The sequence below is a fragment of the Candoia aspera genome, chromosome 6 (genome assembly GCF_035149785.1).
Source record: "Candoia aspera isolate rCanAsp1 chromosome 6, rCanAsp1.hap2, whole genome shotgun sequence".
NCBI lineage: Eukaryota > Metazoa > Chordata > Lepidosauria > Squamata > Boidae > Candoia > Candoia aspera.
This window is the reverse complement of record NC_086158.1, coordinates 58,982,740-59,004,446: the sequence shown is the minus strand read 5'-3', so window position 1 is coordinate 59,004,446 and position 21,707 is coordinate 58,982,740.

Here is a 21,707-nt window from a genome sequence, read left to right as displayed (position 1 = left end):
TTATATTTCTGAAAACATCAAGTAAATTTTCTAGTAATTTCTGCAATGTATTTCACCTACAATTCTCCTACTATTATTTATTTAGAATATTTATGCAGCCACCCAACTCAGACCTGGTGACTCTGGGTGCTGTATAAAATCATTAAACCAAAATGCAGAAGAAAAACAGTACATGCCACTAAAATAGAATAAAATCCTTAAATGGCTACCAGAACTGAGATCTGTTGTATCCTGCCAAATGGGAGCTCAGTGCCTGGGCAGACCCTCAATGACCTTCTAAAAGCCTGCAGGTTCAGCCATTTATTAGGCAGGAGATTGCTTGAAAAGGCAGGGGCCGCCACTGAGAAGTCACACCTCCTGCTTCTTATTAAGGGAGATGACATATTTCAAGTACAAGGAATATTAATCTAACAATGGCTAATTGTTTTGAGACCTTGAGTTAAAACATTGTACCAAGAAATAGTAATTTCAAGGTTTATGGCAAGCCCTTAGTTTTCCCTCCTAATATGGATTTTTTTTCTTGTTTGTAGCCTGAGGATGTGTGATTTCCTCCATCCCCCTCACATGAAACACAGTATTTCACAGAGATGAGTTTGCCATAGTGTAATGTAGAATTAACTATAATTAGTTATATTGACAGTTAAATACACAGCAAAGTCTATAAATTACTGACCAAGCAGGTTTACTACATAGCATCATAAATCTCCAAAGACTTATGTTCAGATACCATTGGAAGAGGGGGTTTTTTGTGAAGAAAAGAGGGAGAGCGACTATTTTCCAACTTCAGTGTCATTACAAGTATACATAATGTTGTTACAGATAGATATTCCAAGAAAATGGATCTACTAAAGACCCATTTGAAATTAATTCCTTCTCAAAGTAGTTTTTATTGTAGCAGCACATTTTAAACATACATGGCAGATTTCATCTTCTAGCTAGAGTCTTTCCATAAATAACATTTTAGGATTTCAACTAAAACAGTTTTCTCAGCAATATCAGAATTTAAAAGTACACATTCTTCAACAGCCAACAAAACAGAGTTACCATTGTACATTTTTGTTGCCAAGAATTTGGAACAGGAACTGACCACATATGTTCATTGTTTATATTCTGACAAGCTTTCCTGTGCTCTTTGTTTACTATTATTAGATGCTAACTAACTATAGAATTCATATTGTGCTGCACTGTATTTTAATATACTGAGAAGTTGAACAAGGGGATGGAGTTCTATGTTGAATACCAGTGGGAATGTGAATATATCCTGCCTAAACTAGTGCTTAATGTCCCTTCCTTTTAAGTAATGGGCAATTCAGCAACATGAGCATGGCTGAAGAAGAAGATAGCTAGTCTTGTACATAAATGCTGTTGCCGTTATAAAAATAACTTTGTATTGGCATAATTTGTTTTATTCAGCAGGACATCAGAGTAAGTGCAGAAAGCATTCCTGTCATTCTGATTTGTCTACAGGATGATGATATATAATGTTGGAAACTAAATCAAAATGAGGACAAGACTTTTTTGTCTTGGAACTCTGTGTGTAGAAATATCAACAGCTTTGGGTAGATTTGGCATTGCTAATAGGAAAATGAAGGGTGGCAGAATGAATGAACAAACAAACAAATAAATAAAGCAAGCGTGCAGTGGGGCAATTTCAGTTTCCCTGAAACATTATTTTCATTAGTTCTTAGCTGACAATACAGTTTTAATAAGTATAGCCTAAGGAAAATATATGGCTTGGGGAAAAGATGATTATTTTTCCTTGCTTTCCCAAATGAGTTACCTTGTTTTCCTCTTCAAAAAGAAAGATATGACAAATGGTAGATAAATATTATTCAATTTAAATGATGGAATTTATTTAGTCAGTTTATGCCTCATCTTGCTGCTTTAGCAAGTATTCAGGGCAGAAAGCAATTAAAAAAACCTAAAAGTACAAGCTAAAAGTTGAAAACAAAATTTGTACTAATATTAATTAACAAAAGCATTGCAAGAGAGATGGATCTATAAATGATGAGAGTGTTAGGGCTAAATCCAACTCACAAGAGAGTGCATTCCATCGTCTAGGAATGGAACCTAAGGAGATGATGGTCTCCCACATATGAGAAAAACAGTCCTCATCTGGGACACCTGAAAAAGAACCTCTTTTGCAACACTGGTTGAGTGTTCAGTTTTCAGCTGAGATGGAATATTTGAGCTGGTAGAACCAAATTGCAAAGAACGGTAAAAAAAAATATGTTAATGGTACAATAGATTCAAAGTAGATTCTTTTCCTACTCTACTACTGACACTTTCTGAGATCACCAACATGAAATTATCTAGGAGAAATCTCAAGTCCACCTAGCAGGTCCAAAACACCTCAAATAAGGAATCAAAAGTTAACATTACGTCAAGGCCAGATTATATAGAGCCATACTAGAAATGGGGTGTGTTAATACTGGGAAAGGCTTAGTAACAGTTCATAAATATTAATATGGATCAGTGAATCAGAACAAGGACAAAATGTCAAGGCTTAGAAAACCAATCATAATTTGACATCTGAATTGCATCAAACATGGTAGAAATAATGGTGTATATTCTGTAAAGGTTATTTTTCTTTTGGTTTTCAAACAATTAAGAAAGGCAAAAGAAAGAAGGGGGAAGTTCTCTGGGATTTAGTGTAGAAATCTTGGTTTGGGAAGTAAAAGTATTTGTGTGCTTAGTATCTTTTAAGATGATGATGATGATGATGATGATACATTGAAATCAAGAGGAAGTTAGTAGTGAATACATCAGAAGAGTGAAGAAGATCTTAAAGTCCCAACTTAGTGGCGTAAATATCATTAAGTCAATTAACACCTGGGCAGTTCCAGTCATTAGATATACAGCTGGAATAGTGGACTGGACTCAAGCAAAACTAGAAGCCCTGGATAGGAAGACCAGAAAAATAATGAAAATGAATCATGCCCTTCATCCATGCAGTGGTGTTGACAGACTCTATTTACCAAGGAGCATAGGTGGGCATGGAAGTTGCAAGTACATCAGGCAGTTGAAGAAGAAAAAAGGGCATTGGAAGAATATCTGAAGGGCAGTGAAAAAGATGCATTGAAGCTAGTACACCATGAAGGCTTACTGAATACCAAAGAAAACAAATTGGCCTATAAGAAAGACCAAATGAAGAATAGAAAAGAGACATGACCAGTACATTAAAAAAAAAAAAAGCCAGAACTGAGAAGACAGCAGCAGGTAGCAAGTGCTGCCTCTGCAGAGAAGGTGAAGAAACAGTGGACCACCTAGTTAGCTGCTGCAAGAAGATCACACAAATTGACTACAAACAACAGCATGACAAAGTAGCAACAACGGTGCATTGGAATATCTGCAAGAAATACCACTTGCCTGCAGTACATACTATGTGACTAGTTTGCTTTAACTGTGTCTGATTTTTTAGATTGATAATAGGCAACCTGGGACACTCCTGATATTTTGAATCAACTCTCATAACCTTAGAGATGAGAGCCAGTTTGGTCTAGTGGTTAAGGTTCTGGGCTAGAAACCAGGACTCTGAGTTCTAGTTCCGCCTTAGGCATGAAAGCCGGCTGGGTGACTTTGGGCCAGTCACTTTCTCTCAGCCCAACTCGGTGCAATGTAGACTAGCTTCCTCATGGTGCACCCCGGGCAACATGACTTGTCACAGCTAAATAGTCTACACATCTGGCTGCTGGACCTCACAAGGATTTCCCAGCAAGAAAAAGCAGCATGAACACCGAACTGCTATGCCATATGATTAAAAAAACCCAAAACCTTAGAGATTGCCATGCTGATTGAGGCTTATGCGATATTTAATCCCATAATTTCCATTCTGATTGAAGTAATAGGTACTTACTGATTGAGACCATTATAACATAATTAATGGAATATTCAGATCATTTAGTTCCGCATGAAATAAGAGCATTTCACGAATATGTTTTTGACCTAAATTTTATGTAGGGTATCCTTTCAGTTACATTTAAGAGATCCATTAATGAAATGGAAAAAGTCTAGTTTCTATCTTGCACTAAGAAGTTTGCCTTTTCATAGCAAATAGCACTAATGGCTTTTAAAGATTATATATATATTACTAATAGACATTTTAGCTAAATTTCCGTTATTTCACAGGCGTGATACAGCTACTTTATGGCAAATTCAACTTACTGTACCTACCTATCTACCTAAATGGCCATTAATTTTTCTCACCCCCAGAAATTAACAGCCATTGGATAATGTATTTTACAATTTTGTGATGAAACAATTATTGATATTTATATAAAGAAATGAGGAAACGTGACATAAAATGCTATAAAAAGGTTTTTACCTTCCTGTCAAATTATATTCATATTCTGGGCAGATGTAATTTGTCAAAGATCAAAACTATTCAAAGTAAATTCTCTGTTATTTGGGGGGAACACCCTTCCAACTGTGCATCAGCTGATTTATAGTATGTGTCACAAATAATACAGATGATATATATGAAATGATATTCATGGATAATTCTAGATTCTTCATATTGTATATTTTATTTGTCGCGTTTCTTTACAGGGGAATGATCTGCTGTAAGCTTTAAACAGTTTTCTTAGCTTAAATTCACAATCTGGTGAATTGGTGAACATATTGGTGGAGCAAGTGAGCAAGAATTAGCATCATGTCAAGCACTTAGTATGAGTATGCAATTTGCCTTTACCATGCTGGAAGCCACATTTCAAAAAAACAATGAAATGACAAAAACTAAACGTGATATGATTTCATGTTCATTTAATTTTAATTTTAATTAAACCAATTGCATTATTTTAGTAATATTTAATATTGTTTTCTTCTCTTACTTTAATTTATAACAATTTTTATCTGTAACAGCTGCAACCAAACCTGTTCCTATGCTGTAGTACTTTCCATTAATATTTTTATTTATTTTGAAACAATTCCTAAGGCATATGAATTATCTACTGAAAATGTATTCCTTTAGTTTAAAGCAAACATTTATTTCTTTGTGCTTTAGAATTACTGCAATAATAATTCATAAGTTTGTTAATGACACACACACACACACACACACATATGTATATATATATATTTGATATGTGTATAAAGGATCACAGGAGTTTTTAGGGCCCATTGTATGCTAGAGTGGCCATCTTACAAAGTGTGGCTGCTAGGATTAAGTAAAAGTATGGGGTAAATTGTAAAAGTGTTGTTGGCATGAATTACAATATTTCTATTACTATTTTTCTGATTCACATGGTTTTTTTTTCTGAATACATAATATTTTAATAACTTTATCTATACCATGGGTGTCCAACCTTTTGGCTTACCTGGGCCACACTGAGTGAAGAGGAATTGTCTTGGGCCACACATAAAATATATAATATAATTAATGTATATAAGTAATAAAACTTAATTTTTCAAAATATTTTTATTACAAAATTTTAAAAAAGAGGGCAACATAAAACTAGTGGGATATTTGACCTTGTTTTTGTTAAACTAATGTATCAGTGTCTGGTTCGATGAAAGTGGTTGCAATTCTCAGTGAGTTCTCAAGGTGCTTGTCAGAAATTTTAATTCTAATTTTACTCTTTGTGTGATTCATCCTTGGGCTGCATTACTAGCTGTTCAGGGCTGCACACGGCCCGTGGGCCACGAGTTGGACATGCCTGATCTATACAACAAAAATACTGGCATGATCTGACTTGATTTTAGTCTCTTTAACAGGTAATGGAACCTTTAATTGAGAAATCATAAATTACTGGTATGAATCACAGGCTTTCAGCATTCCAGACTTATTTTTTCTTTACTGGTGTGGTTAAACTGGCAAAACAGCATTCAAAATTGCAGGTTTTCTCAGTGAACTTTCTAACACCTTATGGTGATTTTAGGAAGTAATTTCTGAAGCCTTAATTCAACTGTTACCAGTATCACAACAATAAAAGGGGCATTTACAGCAAAGATTTTAAATTTGAGTAGTCAAATGTATTTCTGCACATCACTAACATTTATTGCAAGCCATGTCAAAATAAAAACTTTTCCCTCATTTGCTTTTCATTGGTTCTGTCAAACAGTCATTAAAACTGTAGCCAGAAGTGATAATAATTTCCTGTTCATAATATTAAAACCCATTTCTTTTCTTCAATACCTTAAAATAATTATTTTGTCTGCCAGTGCCTTGTCTATATCTTTATGATAGGAAGACATAATTCTTCAACACACATTGTTAAGTTGCTGAGCAGACATTGTTCTGTGATATGGTCCTCCTAAATTGTTCTATGAATTTGGGTAACAAAATCATGTGGAAAGATAGAGTTGTATGTATCTTTTTCACAATCACTGTCATGAGGGCAGGCAAACAATCCAATGGGAAAGATGACCCATATGATTAATCCTGACCAGTTATGTAGTGCTATGTTGTAGCCATTCCTACCACTAGAAATCCATGTAATTGGATTTTAGATCTTTAACTCCATTGGATACCAAGTCTTACTGGAATCTAAAATTTGGGTTTAAAACTGCTGCATCTCATCAGTAGGGAAACATAAATCTCCTTGATAGTATGTATACAGCAGTAACGTCCTTTGTCATCTGTTTCAGTCAGTGAATGACACCAGTTGGGATGTCAACTCCAATCTAATTTTGAAGCCAGTATAACAAAACTTGATGACATCTGTGGCAGGTGTTAAAACTGTTTTAAACCCCATGCTAATAAGATTTTTAAAATAATAGAATATCAGCACATCAGCAAATTACACACACACACACACACAAACACACAGGTAGTATTTCCTTAGTTCTGCACAAAGATTAAAAATGGCAGACCTCGCTTGCACATTCATGTTTTGATAGATATGGTACAAAAGATACCAAAAAAAAAGAAAGAAAAAAAAAACTGGCATTAGAGAGTAATCAAAGAGTGTCTGCTTCTTTATTTCCTGATTTATGGATCAAAAGTTGCCCTGTACCATGAAGTTCTTGCTATGAGAAAAGATGATGCACTTTCAAGTAGTCATTGGTGTCCTGCCCAGTACCAAAGGCTCCACTGCAGCTTTCAGGAATGTGGCTACATAAAACTAAAGAGTGAATAGACAGTCAAAGGTGGTATATATCTATGAGAAAGTCCTGCAGTTGGATATAAACTATAAAAATATCCTTAAGATTGTAAGTAGTACTTTGGAGATATAAATATCCTAGTTCCCTTATAATTTGTCATTTAAGAATGTAATTCATTAATAAATGCAACAAATATATGACTGCATGGAATCTAAATCCATGTACCTTCATAATGTCATATATTTATGGACAAGTTGTTAGTGTTAGCATGGATTTTTTTTCCTCATCTCTAAACAATAGAGTGTATTCACTCTAAATATTAGAGTGAATGAAGAGTATGTTTGTATTCTCTCATCTCAGTGGCAGCATATTTATCTTCTCCATTTGAGCTAGCTAAATTCCAGTCTAGTGGGGAAATATGTATGTTCATGAGCTTTGCATAGTTTCCCCAGATGAAACATCTGCTCTAAGAACAACTCCCCCGTTACTGGTTGGGAAGGGGAGAAAGAGCTTTAGATTCTTAGCACTGGTGTCTTGCAGGTTTCAGTTAGAGTGGCATTAAATCTGTAGGCAACTTAGACATATAATATACTATACAACACTGTTCATCATAGCTCTTTGTTCATCATGGCTACTTGTTAGGCAATCTCCAGATTCAGAACAGATACTCAAAGCATATAATACAAAAATACAATTGCTTTCATGCCCTTTGGAGTTTTCAGAGCATCTAATCAGACACTGCCAAGCGGCATGAAATTCCTTGGTCTGATCTAGAAGATCTTATTTTTCTTGTCTACAATTTTTGCTGGTGATAATTGTAGTGTTCGGCTGTTGGACTAGTTATCCTTCAGATCTTTTGGGGGTTTTTTGCTCAATAAATTTAAATCTTTAATATACTGTATGGATATTTGCTTCACATGTGGTTATATTAATTTTGGCTCACATTGGAGGCTTTCATTGTGCACCTCCGTGTGAAGTACAATCACTTAAATATTACAAAATAATCATTTATGAATGTTTAAATATTTATGTAATTGTTCTTTGTTCTTTCATCCAAGATGTGTGCATTTCAAACATCCATCCATCCATCCATTGTTTGAAGAAACAGCGTTTTCAAGTAACTGATTGTACATTGAAAAAAATTTCCTGCATCTTTTTAGAACTTTTTAGATTACAAGAAGTGTATTATATTTGGTCTATTGATCTCTGATTGAAGAGTACAGAAATGTCACTCAAGGAGTGCATTTTATAGGCAATTTGTAACAGTAAGATCAAAGGGAAATTTGAAAGAAACAGCTGAAAGCAAGAGAATTGTATTAGCGATATAGTAACATCCATAGTCACAAAAAATAAATACATTTGGCTTAAAAATAAAAAGGATTTAAAATTATGTTTTACATCCAGAAGTCACAAGACTTTGCTAGCAGAACATAGAAGACTTAGTTAAATTTGTCAAATTACCTATGAAGATGGTGAATATTAACTATGCACTGCTGTGCAGGTAACACAATTGTCAGGATATACTACGGCTTATAAATGCGCTTGAAGGAGTCTATGTCTGTCTAGATATATGCATACACACACACACACACACACACCCAACTTTTGCAGTATTAGAATAGCACTGGGTATGTAATACCAGTACAAACTGATTTCTAAGTTTCATATTAATGCATATTAGCATCCTAAGGAACCTATCTGATGAAGATTTAAGGAGCTTAGCACTGTTCACACCTTCATGAAAAATAAAACAGTTAAATCTCTCTTTAAATGAACTTTATAAGCAAATCTATTAACAGTTGTCCATTATCTGCCACAAGGGGAAACAGGTAGACAATTCTGAAGTCTCTTCGAAATCTTTGGCTGCTCACTATTAGGCATTAACTTACATGAGGGAAATGCAGGTGCTGTCACGGAATGTTTCTATTTATTTTACCACATGGGCATGTTTAAGTTGAGTACAAGGGAAATTACCTCCTTCGCTAGAGCACTGAAAAAAATGGTCCAAAATGAAGCCTGCTGTGCACATTATGTGGATGTTTTAATGCCTTAGATCCAGTAAAGTATTTCAAAGATGTGGCCCCATTATGCAAAATTGGGCCAGGGGTGGGAGGGAGGTTGTGCCACTGCCATTGATCAAGGAATTGGATCCTGGGGCAGCACCATTAGTGTGGCTGAACAGCAATGAGAAAGGCGCAGTGCTGGGATGGAAGCAGCTGCCTAAGCATGTTACCTGGTTCTGCAATGCCTTTTCAGTGGATGGGTGCTAGAACTATGGTAGGTACAATTATACACATAGACTATAAAATTATTGGGAAATGAACTACTGGAAAATTATTTTAAATAATAAAATGTCTTATTGCTTGAACAAATCAGTTGGGTCCAAAAAATAAAGTACTAGGGCTGTGACAAGGTTTGAAGGGATATTTCATTTCAATGTTGTTTCAAGAGAAAGACCCCTTCAAAGGGAGGTGGCTGTGTTCTGCTTCACTGGCTCTGAGGCTTCCTCCAGCACTTCCAAGAGGCAAAAATGTGGAATTCAGGAAGGAGGGAAGGCATTCCAAGCTGATAAGAGGGCTTGCAGTCTAGAGGGTCTTGGGCGGTCAAAGAGAGGAGAGCCCCACCCTAGACTCTCCCTGGTTATTTTCCCCACAGGTTAGTTAGGATAGCTTTAGTCTGGCAAGATTCTGTCTATACAGTGAGAACAATAAAAAACTAGAGTGCAGAATACACTGTTTTGGCGTCATTCTTGGTTCAGTCCTGACAAAAGTGACTTCAGAAGCTATGCAAAAGAGTTTACAAGGAGACTTGCCTGATGCTTGTCAAGATGAATCACATCATCCTGCACAAACTTCCATGTCCAAGAACTGCCATTGTCTTCAGTGGATGGTTATCTGTTTTCTGCCTACAGATTAAAAGACATAAATGATTGTGCCTATTATTTATTGCCATAAAAATTACTTTGAGAGAATTACGCAATGGTTGTTAGCTATTTTTGCTTATTTTGCTGCAAATGTTTTGGTGTGTGACCTTTGCCCTTTGTACAAAACCTGATATGACCTTCAAACTGGCAGAAGTTGTGCATTCCTGCTCTAAGCCATACACCAAACCCTGATGAAAATGAAAGTGGTATAGTTTCAGTGACTTGATTCAGTTGGTCCCTTCAACAAAATTTATGTGATGCTTTCTATCAATATGTTTCTACTCCATTGAGGTTTATTATTACTGATTTATTAAGTTTATAGTTGAAGGCCCAAAGGAAAACACAAATGCAATATAAACCAAAAAGTAGGGTGAGAAATTAACACATTAGGGAGACATCTGCAAACATTAAAAAACATCAACCTTCTGCACATAATTGAGCTAACCAGACCATCCAAGCCTAAATGGATTTCCAACCTGTAACTTTCTAAGAATTGAATAGAATTTAGCAACTTTCATTCATAGAAGATTTTGGAAGAAATTTTGGAAGATTTGCTAATGTATACAAACTCCATTTCAGGTCAGCCTGCACGTGTAAGGAGGTAGAATGTTAACTTAGGGCTTATTCACACTGATCTTTGCCCCATCACTAGGGCAGGCAACTGTTTCTGGAGGCGGAAATGGATGCCATCAGCATCTATTAATCACCTAAAGCAATCTCACAGCATGTTTCCCAGTTCATCTTACAAAATATACTTTTCCTTGTTCTATCACTTTGATTGCTCCTGTCCATTTGGGCTAGAGTGCTTCAATTGGTTGCAGACTAACCGCATTAGTTCGCTGGCTGCTTTGCAGAGGAAGGAATGCCCCTTCATTTGAGCCACTGTGTATTAGTAGCTCTTTTAGACTTCCACTTTATACTACAGTTGCAGCAGCACAGTATAATTCTTGGAAAACAAATGTTACTGGTTTAAAACCCGTAACTTTAAACTATTACTTTTGAATTTTTGACTGTCCTATATCTTCCTTTGCATTATTTTTATATTTTTTATGGCTGCGGTTTGATGATTCCACTGATTTTTCTAGTCAACTGAAATAGGGCATTTACAGTAGTGAATATTAAAAAAAATTACCTTCAAGACTGTTGGAGGGGAAGTTTGTGGGATGTTACTAGTCCTCTACTCCAGTAATGAGAGTAAAGCTTTAATATTCTATTGTTAAATGCCCTTCTATGTGATACAGGAAAAATGCTGGAAAAATGATTAGAAGCAGTGAAAGATGTACAGAAGCTCTCTTAATAGTATTCTATTTTCTGACATCTAATGTAGCTTTCTCTGGTCCAAGAATTAATAAGAATTTGGCTGAGAGGGTGCAAGAAGACAAAGCTGCACCTTTTTGGTGATAAATTTATCAGTAAAGATAGATTAAGCCAAGGACTGAGTCTCAATATTTATTTCATATTCAATATTCAGTAGTATTTCAAGCAACACATTCTCATGTGAAGCACAACTAACTCAGTTCCAACTGTAAAAGTACATTTGACACAGACTGATGAATGCAAAGTATAGTTCTAAATTTTGATGGGATTGCTTGAAATATTATTAAATCTTTAAAGACACGAAGTTGTGCACCACACAACAGGAGGCTTAGCACTTGGACTTTAAATACTTTGACTGCTGCATAGACAAAGCTGTTGCCATTGCAGCTAGCAAATCTAATTATAGCACTGGAGGCCTTTTGGACATATAATTTCTTGAATTTCTTGTTTCCAAGCCATAAAAGATTGAAAATAAAACCCTGGATATTTGAAAACATTAATCTACTCAATGTGAATGCTATGGATGTCTAACTGTGATGGCAATTGGTGTTGCTAGCCCCAGACGTGATGATGCAGCTAGCTCAAAGCTGAAAGGATGGCTAGCGGCCGACGGTGCTGGTGGTGAATGGCGAATCCAATGTTCTAAGGATCAACACACCATTGGAACCTGGAATGTAAGATCTATGAGCCAGAGTAAATTGGATGTGGTTATTGGTGAGATGTCAAGATTAAAGATAGACATTTTGGGCATCAGTGAACTGAAATGGGCCACTTCACATCAAATGACCACCAGATCTGCTACTGTGGACAAGAGGACCACAGAAGAAATAGAGTAGCCTTCATAATTAATAGTAACATGGCTAAAGCAGTGCTTGGATACAATCCAAAAAATGATAGAATGATCTCAATTCGAATTCAGGGCAAGCCATCTAACATCACAGTGATCCAAATATACGCCCCAACCACAGATGCTGAAGAAGCTGAAGTAGAGCAGTTCTATGAGGATCTGCAGCACCTACTGGACAACACGCCTAAAAGATGTTATTTTCATCATGGGAGACTGGAATGCTAAGGTGGGCAGTCAAATGACACCTGGAATTACAAGTAAGCATGGCCTGGGAGAACAAAATGAAGCAGGACATAGGCTGATAGAATTTTGCCAAGACAACTCACTCTGCATAACGAACACTCTCTTCTAACAACCTAAGAGATGGCTTTATACATGGACTTCACCAGATGGACAACACCGAAATCAGATTGACTACAGGACACCCTGGAGAAGATGCTGATGCTAGGGAGAGTGGAAGGCAAAAGCAAGAGGGGCTGACTAAGGGCAAGGTGGATGAATGATATTCTAGAGGTGACGGACTCGTCCCTGGGGGAGCTGGGGGTGTTGACGACCAACAGGAAGCTCTGGCGTGGCCTGGTTCATGAAGTCACGAAGAGTTGGAAGCAACTAAATGAAGAAACAAGTAAATACATCACCTTTCTGGTGGTTGTTTTTTTTGATCATGACAAGGATGGCCCCCTTTAGAGCAAGGATTGATGCAGAAAAGTCTCTGCTGGGAGAAAATTTGACCCGCATAAAAGTATTTTAATGGAGAATCATAATCAGCCAGGATAGTCAGCTGGATTAGACGGTATCTTAGACAAGGAAGATGTGGCTTCCTATTTCCTCCACAATGTCTCTCTAGAAATCAAATCAAAAGCCACCATCAGGTAAGTAGGTAAGTAAGTAAATTTATTGTTCTGACCATAGGTCATAACATATAACATGCCATAAAATACAATAAAATAACAGTAAAATATTGTAAAATAAAGTAATAAAAGTATTTGATGTAAAAAGGTTAGAGCAAAATAAAGCCAAGGCTACAGCTAAGAACTGAAGGATTTCTTTCAAAGTTTAAATGACAGCAGAGCGAAAGTAGCAACTTGGTTGCTGACAGTTGGATAATGTCCTCCACTTGACCAACACCACAAAGACAGAGACGTTCGACAGGGAGCTTACAAAATCTCCCTTTGAGATATGCAGAGGGCATGGTTTTCAGGTGAAGGGATGTTAAACCCCTTCTCAGTGAAGCACTGGTTTTGTTAACCAGGTACTGGGAGAGGTGTCTATGTTTTTTATAATGATGATACCAAGATGAAAATGTGGATGATTGTATTGCAGTGGCATCTTTATTGGCATCCCTTTCAAAAAGCGTATCTCTAGTATTTTCTGTTCCAAGAGCTAAGTTCTCCCAAAGGTCATAGGGAATACTTTTGTGAGTTGAGTGACAAAAATTTGGTCGATTCCCAACTGTGTAATGGAGAAAACAAGAGTTTGACAAGATGGGATTCTTGAAGGCTTTCTAGTTTCTTATAGTGCCCAACAATGCAAGGTGTATTCTAACAGTGATAGAAGATAGTCCTAACTCCATCCTTAAGTAGGCAGCAGGGGTGCCCTGGGGGAGCCCCCAAATCATCCTTATGAAATTGTTTTTGACTACTTCCAATGGGGCAATAACCTTCTCATTCTAATTCCAGATCTCAGCCCCATGCAACATCTGGGTTACCAACTTGCTTTGAAATATTTTATCTGCAGCAGCTACCAGCTGCTTTCCTTTAGAATATAAAAATTTCAGAATAGTGCCTGCATTGTATCTTGGATAGTTGCTAAGAGAGTATTTAGAGAGTATTTAGAGAGTATTTAGTATTACTGCATTGTATCTTGGATAGTTGCTAAGCGAGTGTTTAAATGTGTTTTCCATGTAAGGGATTTATGAAAAGTGATGCCCAGGTATTTAAAAGAGGGACATTGCTCTATTTGTTGGACATTAATTATCCATCTGTGTTTAATATTACTTCTGCTAAAAACTACTACCTTTGTTTTATTATAATTTATCCTCAGTGTTTCCTTTAGGCAGCTAGTCTGGCCAATAATCTTCTAAGACTAATCTTGGTACAGGATATAAGAGCCATTTCATCAACATACATTAACATTGAAATGTTCTGTCCATCAAGTGAGGTAAGAAAAAACCTTGTGACTTCATGGCCACTACATGCTATTAATATAAAAGTTAAATAAGAAGGGAGCAAGCAAACAGCCCTGTTTAATTCCTCTCTCCAGAAATTAGGGTCTGACAAGGACCCATGTGGGTCCATTCTTACTCTGGTTGTAATGTCAGTATATAGTTCATTATTAGTTTGAGAAGCCAATGCTAGCTGGGGGATTCTGGGAGTTGAAGTCCACCCATCTTATAATCGGCAAGGCTGAGAAACACTGGTGTAGAGGCTTCAGTATATGTGATAGACTGGTCTTGCTTTTCACCCTCTTTTGCTGCAGCTGGATGAACTCCTGCTTGCCCTGCAACTGTATTTTATCACATTGGTTGATGACTTTTGGCCTTCCCAGGTGTTGTGTTAATAGATGGTGTGGGCGCATTGGATGTTAGTTTTGTTGTTATGGTTTTTTGCTGTCTCCCTGTTTGGCCATCCTTTCCTTTCCTTTCCTTTCCTTTCCTTTCCTTTCCTTTCCTTTCCTTTCCTTTCCTTTCCTTTCCTTTCCTTCTGATTTTGTTTGACTTCTTAACATTTTTAATCTGTACATTGTCCAGAATTACTTTGGGTGGGTGGCTTACAAATGTGATTAATACATCAATAAGCATTTACAAGTCAACACCATTTTGCTTGCATTAGGTCAAATTATTGCATTAGGTCAAATTATTGCATTAGGTCAAATCCCTTCAACTTTTATTTTATAAATCTATTTATTTCATTAAATTTTATTTCAAAAAATAAACAAATGAAGTTCATACTTACTCCAAGGCAATGGAAGAGTAGCTCATATAAATTAATTCCACTGTTATTTCTAATAAAAATAAAATGCAAAATTCTAGTGTACTTTAATGTCTTTTTCTCTCACATGCAAATATCAACTGTGTGTGTGTGTGTGTACATACACACACACACATACATACAGTTTTATAGAAGCAACTTAAGGACCAGCCATCAATTATCGTGGACAAAACAAAAGCCTCTGCTAAATTTTAAGTGCTTTTTAGAAGTGGAGTTGCCATAACAACTTGATGCAAAAAAATCTTTGGTGGTAACTTTGTACTGAATCCTATTGAAACTAAATAACTCCACTTTTATGTTAATACATACCCAGCCTAGAAAGATACCATTGGCTGAGGAGAATTAAAACTTTTTAAACAGGGAAATTCCTTTTCTGAAGTAAAAGAAACCTCTTAAAAGTAAGTGTTTTCCTTCTCTGTCTTTCTGTTTCTCTCACTCTTTTTTTTTAAAGTATAATTTGTCAGACATTAAAATAACAAAAGGTCTTTGAAAAAGGATTATGTCTTCTGATGTTTCACCACTAGAATGGATTTACATTATGCCCCACTGAAGTTGTAATCTTGAATTCTGAGGTAATGTTTTAGCCCTTTCTTTCCAGATAAAGATTTCAGTGATAGCACTTCATTTTTCTTTGGAACATTCCTTTATTTTTCAAACTCATTTTCTCCTGCTTAAATTGTTACACCAAAAAAACCATACAGATTGTATGCAGTTCTTTATTAGGAAAGGAAGGAAAAAGTAGAAAGTCAACATATTTCAATCAGATCCAGTAGTCATCAAATGAAGAATTTCAGTATTCATTTCTAGGTAGGTAGCGAGGTAGATGATAGATAGATAGATAGATAGATAGATAGATAGAGATAGAGATAGATAAGAAAGACTCTCCTAAACTATTAATTTGAAGGGATTTTTCTTCTTTTAACCATGAATATACCTGTCTTTTCCTCTCTTCCCATATAAAAGCTGTATGTTTTCACATTAAATAGTTTGTTGATCAGATCAGTTCTGTTTCCCTGTAAAAGTCAGTGGCATAGTTTTTGATATCTTTCTTTTAGCAGTACAAATTTAATTAATCTAAATATCATTTTAGATTCTCAATCACCAACTCCTCACCTCATTAATGAATGAATGAAATTTTATTTTATTTAAAATTTCTCAGAAAAGCCAGGCATAACTTAAAAAAAAAGACTGTTTATCAATAAAGAAACAAGGAAGTCTTTTTAACTCAACCACTCAAATGAGATCTTCTCTTCAACCACTGCCAGATTGGCAAATTAATGTTGCCACCAGGCTGCACAATGCCATCCATCCTTGAAAGTTTTTTTTTAAATATATTCAAGGTACTCTGTGTCCTTTCCCCTTTACATTCTGAAGAGTAAAGTTAAAGATGGTTCTTTAAAAAACTACAAGTATGGAAATCATCTTTGTAATTACCTTTATGAAGCAAGTAATAAAGGAAACATTCTAAGGCAACTGAATTTCTTCATGGCTGGATACAATATAGAAAGAGACCTTCGTATTCCATGGTCTATGATTATGTTTTCATTTTTTATAGGAACATTCAATGCTTTTAGATGCACTCATTGTTCTGCCTACCCATTTGGAACTTTTGTTTTGTTTTGTTTTGGGGGGTGGGGGAGACTCCAAAGTGTTTGTCTGACTCTTAGTATGAACTGAGGCACTATTATTTATTTATTTAACTCAAGAAAATAAGTAGTTTGGCCTTCTTAAATAGTTTCAAAATGTGGATAATGTGGGGAAAACCCCCTTAGATTTACCCTTCTTTTTTATCAGCTTGTAACATAGTAATCTGTCAAATGAGCTATCCTAGGTCTGGTATATTTTTTCCTCCAGTCAAAGGATAAGTTTTAATGTTGAAGTGTCAAGAATCCGGAATGTACGCTGCTGCTGCAAAAAAAATCAGATGCTAAAAAAAAATCCAATGTATAAAAATCAGTATGCCTTAGGAGAATTATAAGATCCAGTTCCCAAACTAGATAAAATGTCTAGTTTTATGAACTATCACCAGTAAATTCCACGTTAAGATACATCATTTGCATGTACCTATAACTGCCTCTGGGGATTGATTTGTATGTCAGTGCTTCCCAACATTTGATTATTGTTTACCCTATTACTAGAACCGAATATGCAAATAGACTCCACTAAACAGCAATGTATTTGAGATTATATAACAGTTTTTGTTTTGGGGGGCAGGTATATCCACTGCTGCTCATTCATACATCCAAATAATCAAATCCTAGTATAATTGTCAAATAATGGGCTTGTATATGTGAACTTCTTAAAAGAATACTGGGGAAGAATGTGAGATAGATAAAATAAAAGGAAATAAACCTTAAGCAAAAGTCAGCTTCTAAATTATATTTAAAACTCAATAAACTCAATCAGCCATCAAAAATCTAAACGGCAGTAACACAGAATTCTGTAGTCAACCCTTAAGATGGGTGCTTCCAGAGCAGCTATTCCCAGCTAACACTGGCCTCTAAATTTCACTATTTATTTAATCTAGTTGAGAAGCCTACCCTCGACAAGATATGAAGTCTAGGGTGCTTTATCATGGACAGTTATTCACAATGTTTCCTTAATTACAGGGTGTAATTATAAGTGTAGCTACAAATTTCCAGTATAACTATTTTATTTTATTTTCAAACACAAGGGGGAGCTCTCATCATGCCAATATCATGTATTCCTCAACCAGTGATGCAAGAAGGACATTCTGCAATCTGTTTCTTTATGTGATATCTTGAATGCTCTAACATGTTCTGGGATCATCAAGATCTGAAAGGTAAGAAGGTCTAACAGACAGAAAACAATGCATTTTGCATAGACAGGGATGGCTGAAAGTTGCCTAGTAAGATTAGTATTACAAGGAGTCTGTTGCAGGGGCTAAAAGTAATCAGGACATCCAAGGTGATCTGTTCAAGGCTCAAAGACTACTGAAAGTAAAGGCAGATGAATTACCAGGTTCTGAAAACACCATGAATCTGCATTGCTATATTCTTAAGCCATATAACCATTGCTATATTCTATAGGCCTGAGGAAAGTCTGTATGGGCTCCCTGTACTAGCTAACTCAGCTTTGATAAAATACAAACTTTTCTCCTGCCACTATCTAGGTGGCACCATCGAGAGATGCATCTCAGACCAGCCATTTTCTCTGTTCATAAACTGATCTGGGAACACACAGAATAATGTCTGAGATCTGCTTCCAGATTGTTTAGTTCTTATCTAGCAGTATCCCTTGACGTTTGTATAACTTCATAATCAGAGACTGGGCCAAACCCTGTTATCTGTAGTCAGTGTCATGCTCTGCTTTAAAAGCATGTTTCACATTTGAACTAGCCCCCGCCCCCCATTTCCAAAGTCATAGTATAGAATGTTGCTCAGAGAACGTGAACATACATTAAAATAATCACTGAAACAGAGAAAGAGAAATGGTTGGCTTTCAATAAAAAAATATGGGAATTGTGGGAACAACCACATTGTCCTCAAAAGAGACTGTTTACAGCAGAAAGTGGAGACAATGACTCCAGAAGTAGGAAACAAAGAGAAACATTCACAGGGGCCACTTCTCTCTCTCTCTCTCTCTCTCTCTCTCTCTCTCTCTCTCTCTCTCTCTCTCTTCACTAACACTGATAAGAGGCAGTAACTCTGTAGCAAAGCAATGCTCAACAAGAAGACTATTATGCGGCTCACAGCCTCTCCAGCTAGTGATTGGAATGGCTTCTGCCTGTAATCTTGGAGAGTAATTGCCAGAATATATCAAGCAAAATAGACTAATGGTCTGAGTTTGTATAAGCCAGCTTCCTATGATCAAGGCATGCATTCAGTTGCAATAGTCCTAGATTTTAAAATAGTACAATGACAAAGAACCACAGGAGAATGAAGTTAATGGACAGAGGCCACATAAACTGAATTTATTATATTTATCCCCCCTAACCCCAACAGATCATTAAGATACCACAACCATTTCCGGAGGCCACATTTGGGCTCACTTTGGCTTGATTTGAAGTGTGTTTCATAAATTATCACCCTCATGTGGAGGCTGATGAAAACTGTTCCTTAGGTGGTGGCATTCTACATGGGTGCCATGGTAATCATACAGTTATTTCTCTTTGTGCTGGATTAAGATTCATATTATTTTAACACTGTGATTTCAGTTTTTTCTCTTTAGCATGTGAGATCTTCAGCTGCACTCTATTAAAATGTGGCTTGTTGTGCTTAGAATAAACTTTCCCAACCTAGTACTATTCAGGGCTACTGGATGACGGCTCCCTGGATTGCCAGTAGATAGGACCACTGGAAAATAGAAGGGTTAGGCTGAAGAATGCTGATCAAGAACTTTCACTGGTCTCCAAGGATTAGAATTTTTAAAATAAATAATTCTGTCTTCAGACTGTCATGGTCATATGTCATATACATACAGTACATACATACACACATGTGCAAACACATACACATACACACACATATATGTGTGAGTGTATGTAAGTCTGTGTGTGTGTATATACACATACTTCATTTATATCTTTGTTGTTTTTGTCCTCTCTTGAGATTATTTTAGATTTATTGCTCTTAATTTTTAAAAGCCAAGTGTATCTAATGTTCTTATTACTCCTAATTAATGTGAGAATAAAGAATCAGAGGGTATTCCTCCAATGAGTTCTTTTTGAAGAGTGACAAATTAATCCCCTTGGATATGGCTAAAGCCAGGAAAGATCTCCTCTGTTTTGTTTCCTTAATAAATTGCAGCAATTAGTTGTGCACAACTCAAGGTCTTACTGTTTTAATACCTGTTCTCGTTTTCTTTTTTTGCACGCTTCTTGGAAGCCAGAGAGCCAGAAATCCAGAATTAATGGATGAATAAATAGAGATATATTTAGAGTATGCAGTAGCTCAAATAATAATGTTAGGAATTAGATCAATTTCTGTACCGGGAGTCAGTTTATTCAAAAGGGTATTTATAGATTAGGAGTTTTTTATTTAATTTTTATTCCTTTGCCTGATTCACAAAATTTTAGGAGGGAACACATCTACTATCACCATCTTCCATTTATAACTATCTTGTGTTTTCTTACTCTTCTTTTTTTTCCTCGCCACAAATAATCCATTATACAATAATGGCAGAACAACCATATTAAGATGATGAAGACAGTAGTATGTATGTGTGTGATACACACCCACACATGCACAAGTACAAAGTGTAATGAACAATAAGGGCCCTAGCTTACCAAAAAAAATTAGCCCAGATGGTAGGTTAATGGGTTACAACTTTCAGTGAACAAGCACTGCATTCTTGCTATATTACAAAGAAGTAATGAGAGCTTTAATTTGGCACACCTAGAAATAAATCTCAATTTTCTGATCTACAGCAAGTATCATTTAAGGAATAAATCATTAGCACATTTAAGGAATAAATCATTAGCACAAACAAGGCTAATTGTTTCAATGTACAGTGATCCCATTTTTGTGTGACCTGTTGCTTCTTTTGGCTTTCATAAACCTACCCTGTGTTGAATCCATCAATTATTTAACAATTGTCTTTGTCAGAACTTACATTTCGTATGCTGCTTATAGAACCCTCGTCGTGGGAATGGATGGAGTTGGTGGTTTCTGATGTGGGATTCAAGGCAAACAACTTGCAAAGCCAGTGGTGCTAAAGAGGTGACTGACAAAGACATGCACCTAGACCTCTGTTTCCAACAAATCATAAACCTTTCTCCATGCCTCTATGAAACTCTTCCCACCTCCAGTAGGACTGATGGTGTTTACATTGCCTCGCTCCCACCTCCCCACCCTCACTGAAGAAGAAGCGAGGTAGACTGCAGTGCCAAACAGTTATCACTTTATTTCCTCCTAGGTGCAAAAAGTGGGAAAAAACTTCCTCTGGCAGAAATGAACTCAGTTCTAAGTGTTAACCTGTTTGCAGCCACTCCAAGTGAAAGTGCTGATTCGCTGCCTGCTGGCTCATGTTTGCCTCAAACTTTCAGATGCTGGCCACTGTCCGGCACCTGAAATTGTAGAATTTTAATTATCTTTGAACAGGGGATGGTTCTGCAACCACTTCAGACAGTTTTCTATTAACATTTGACAAGATCTCAAAGCAATTGAAACATATTTAATGAGATTACAACATTAGATTGGAGTCTGAGAATTTCTGATCAAATTCCAGTTTGCCTAATTAATGCATTCCAGCACCTACTTAACGAGATTCATAACAACAAATCATTTTGAGCTATCTCCAGTGAGATGCACCCTGCCTAGACAGTGGATAATGGATAAATGCATATATGTTTATGTTATTTCAGTGGAAATCCATGTGCCTGTTGGTAATGAATTGAAGGTTAAGTGACAATTTCTCTTCACAGCCACTCATGTCTTACACCCTGTGAACAGAAAACTGGATTAACCTTTAATTACCCCCAGTGACCTCTCAACCCTAAAACAACATTACCACTCCTACCCAGAGTATTTGCATATACTATTTTAATGAGAGAAACATCTGTTTGCATATTTGGTATCTCTTATATTATGCAGATGAGCTGGCATTGGGCATAGCATAGACAACTGTG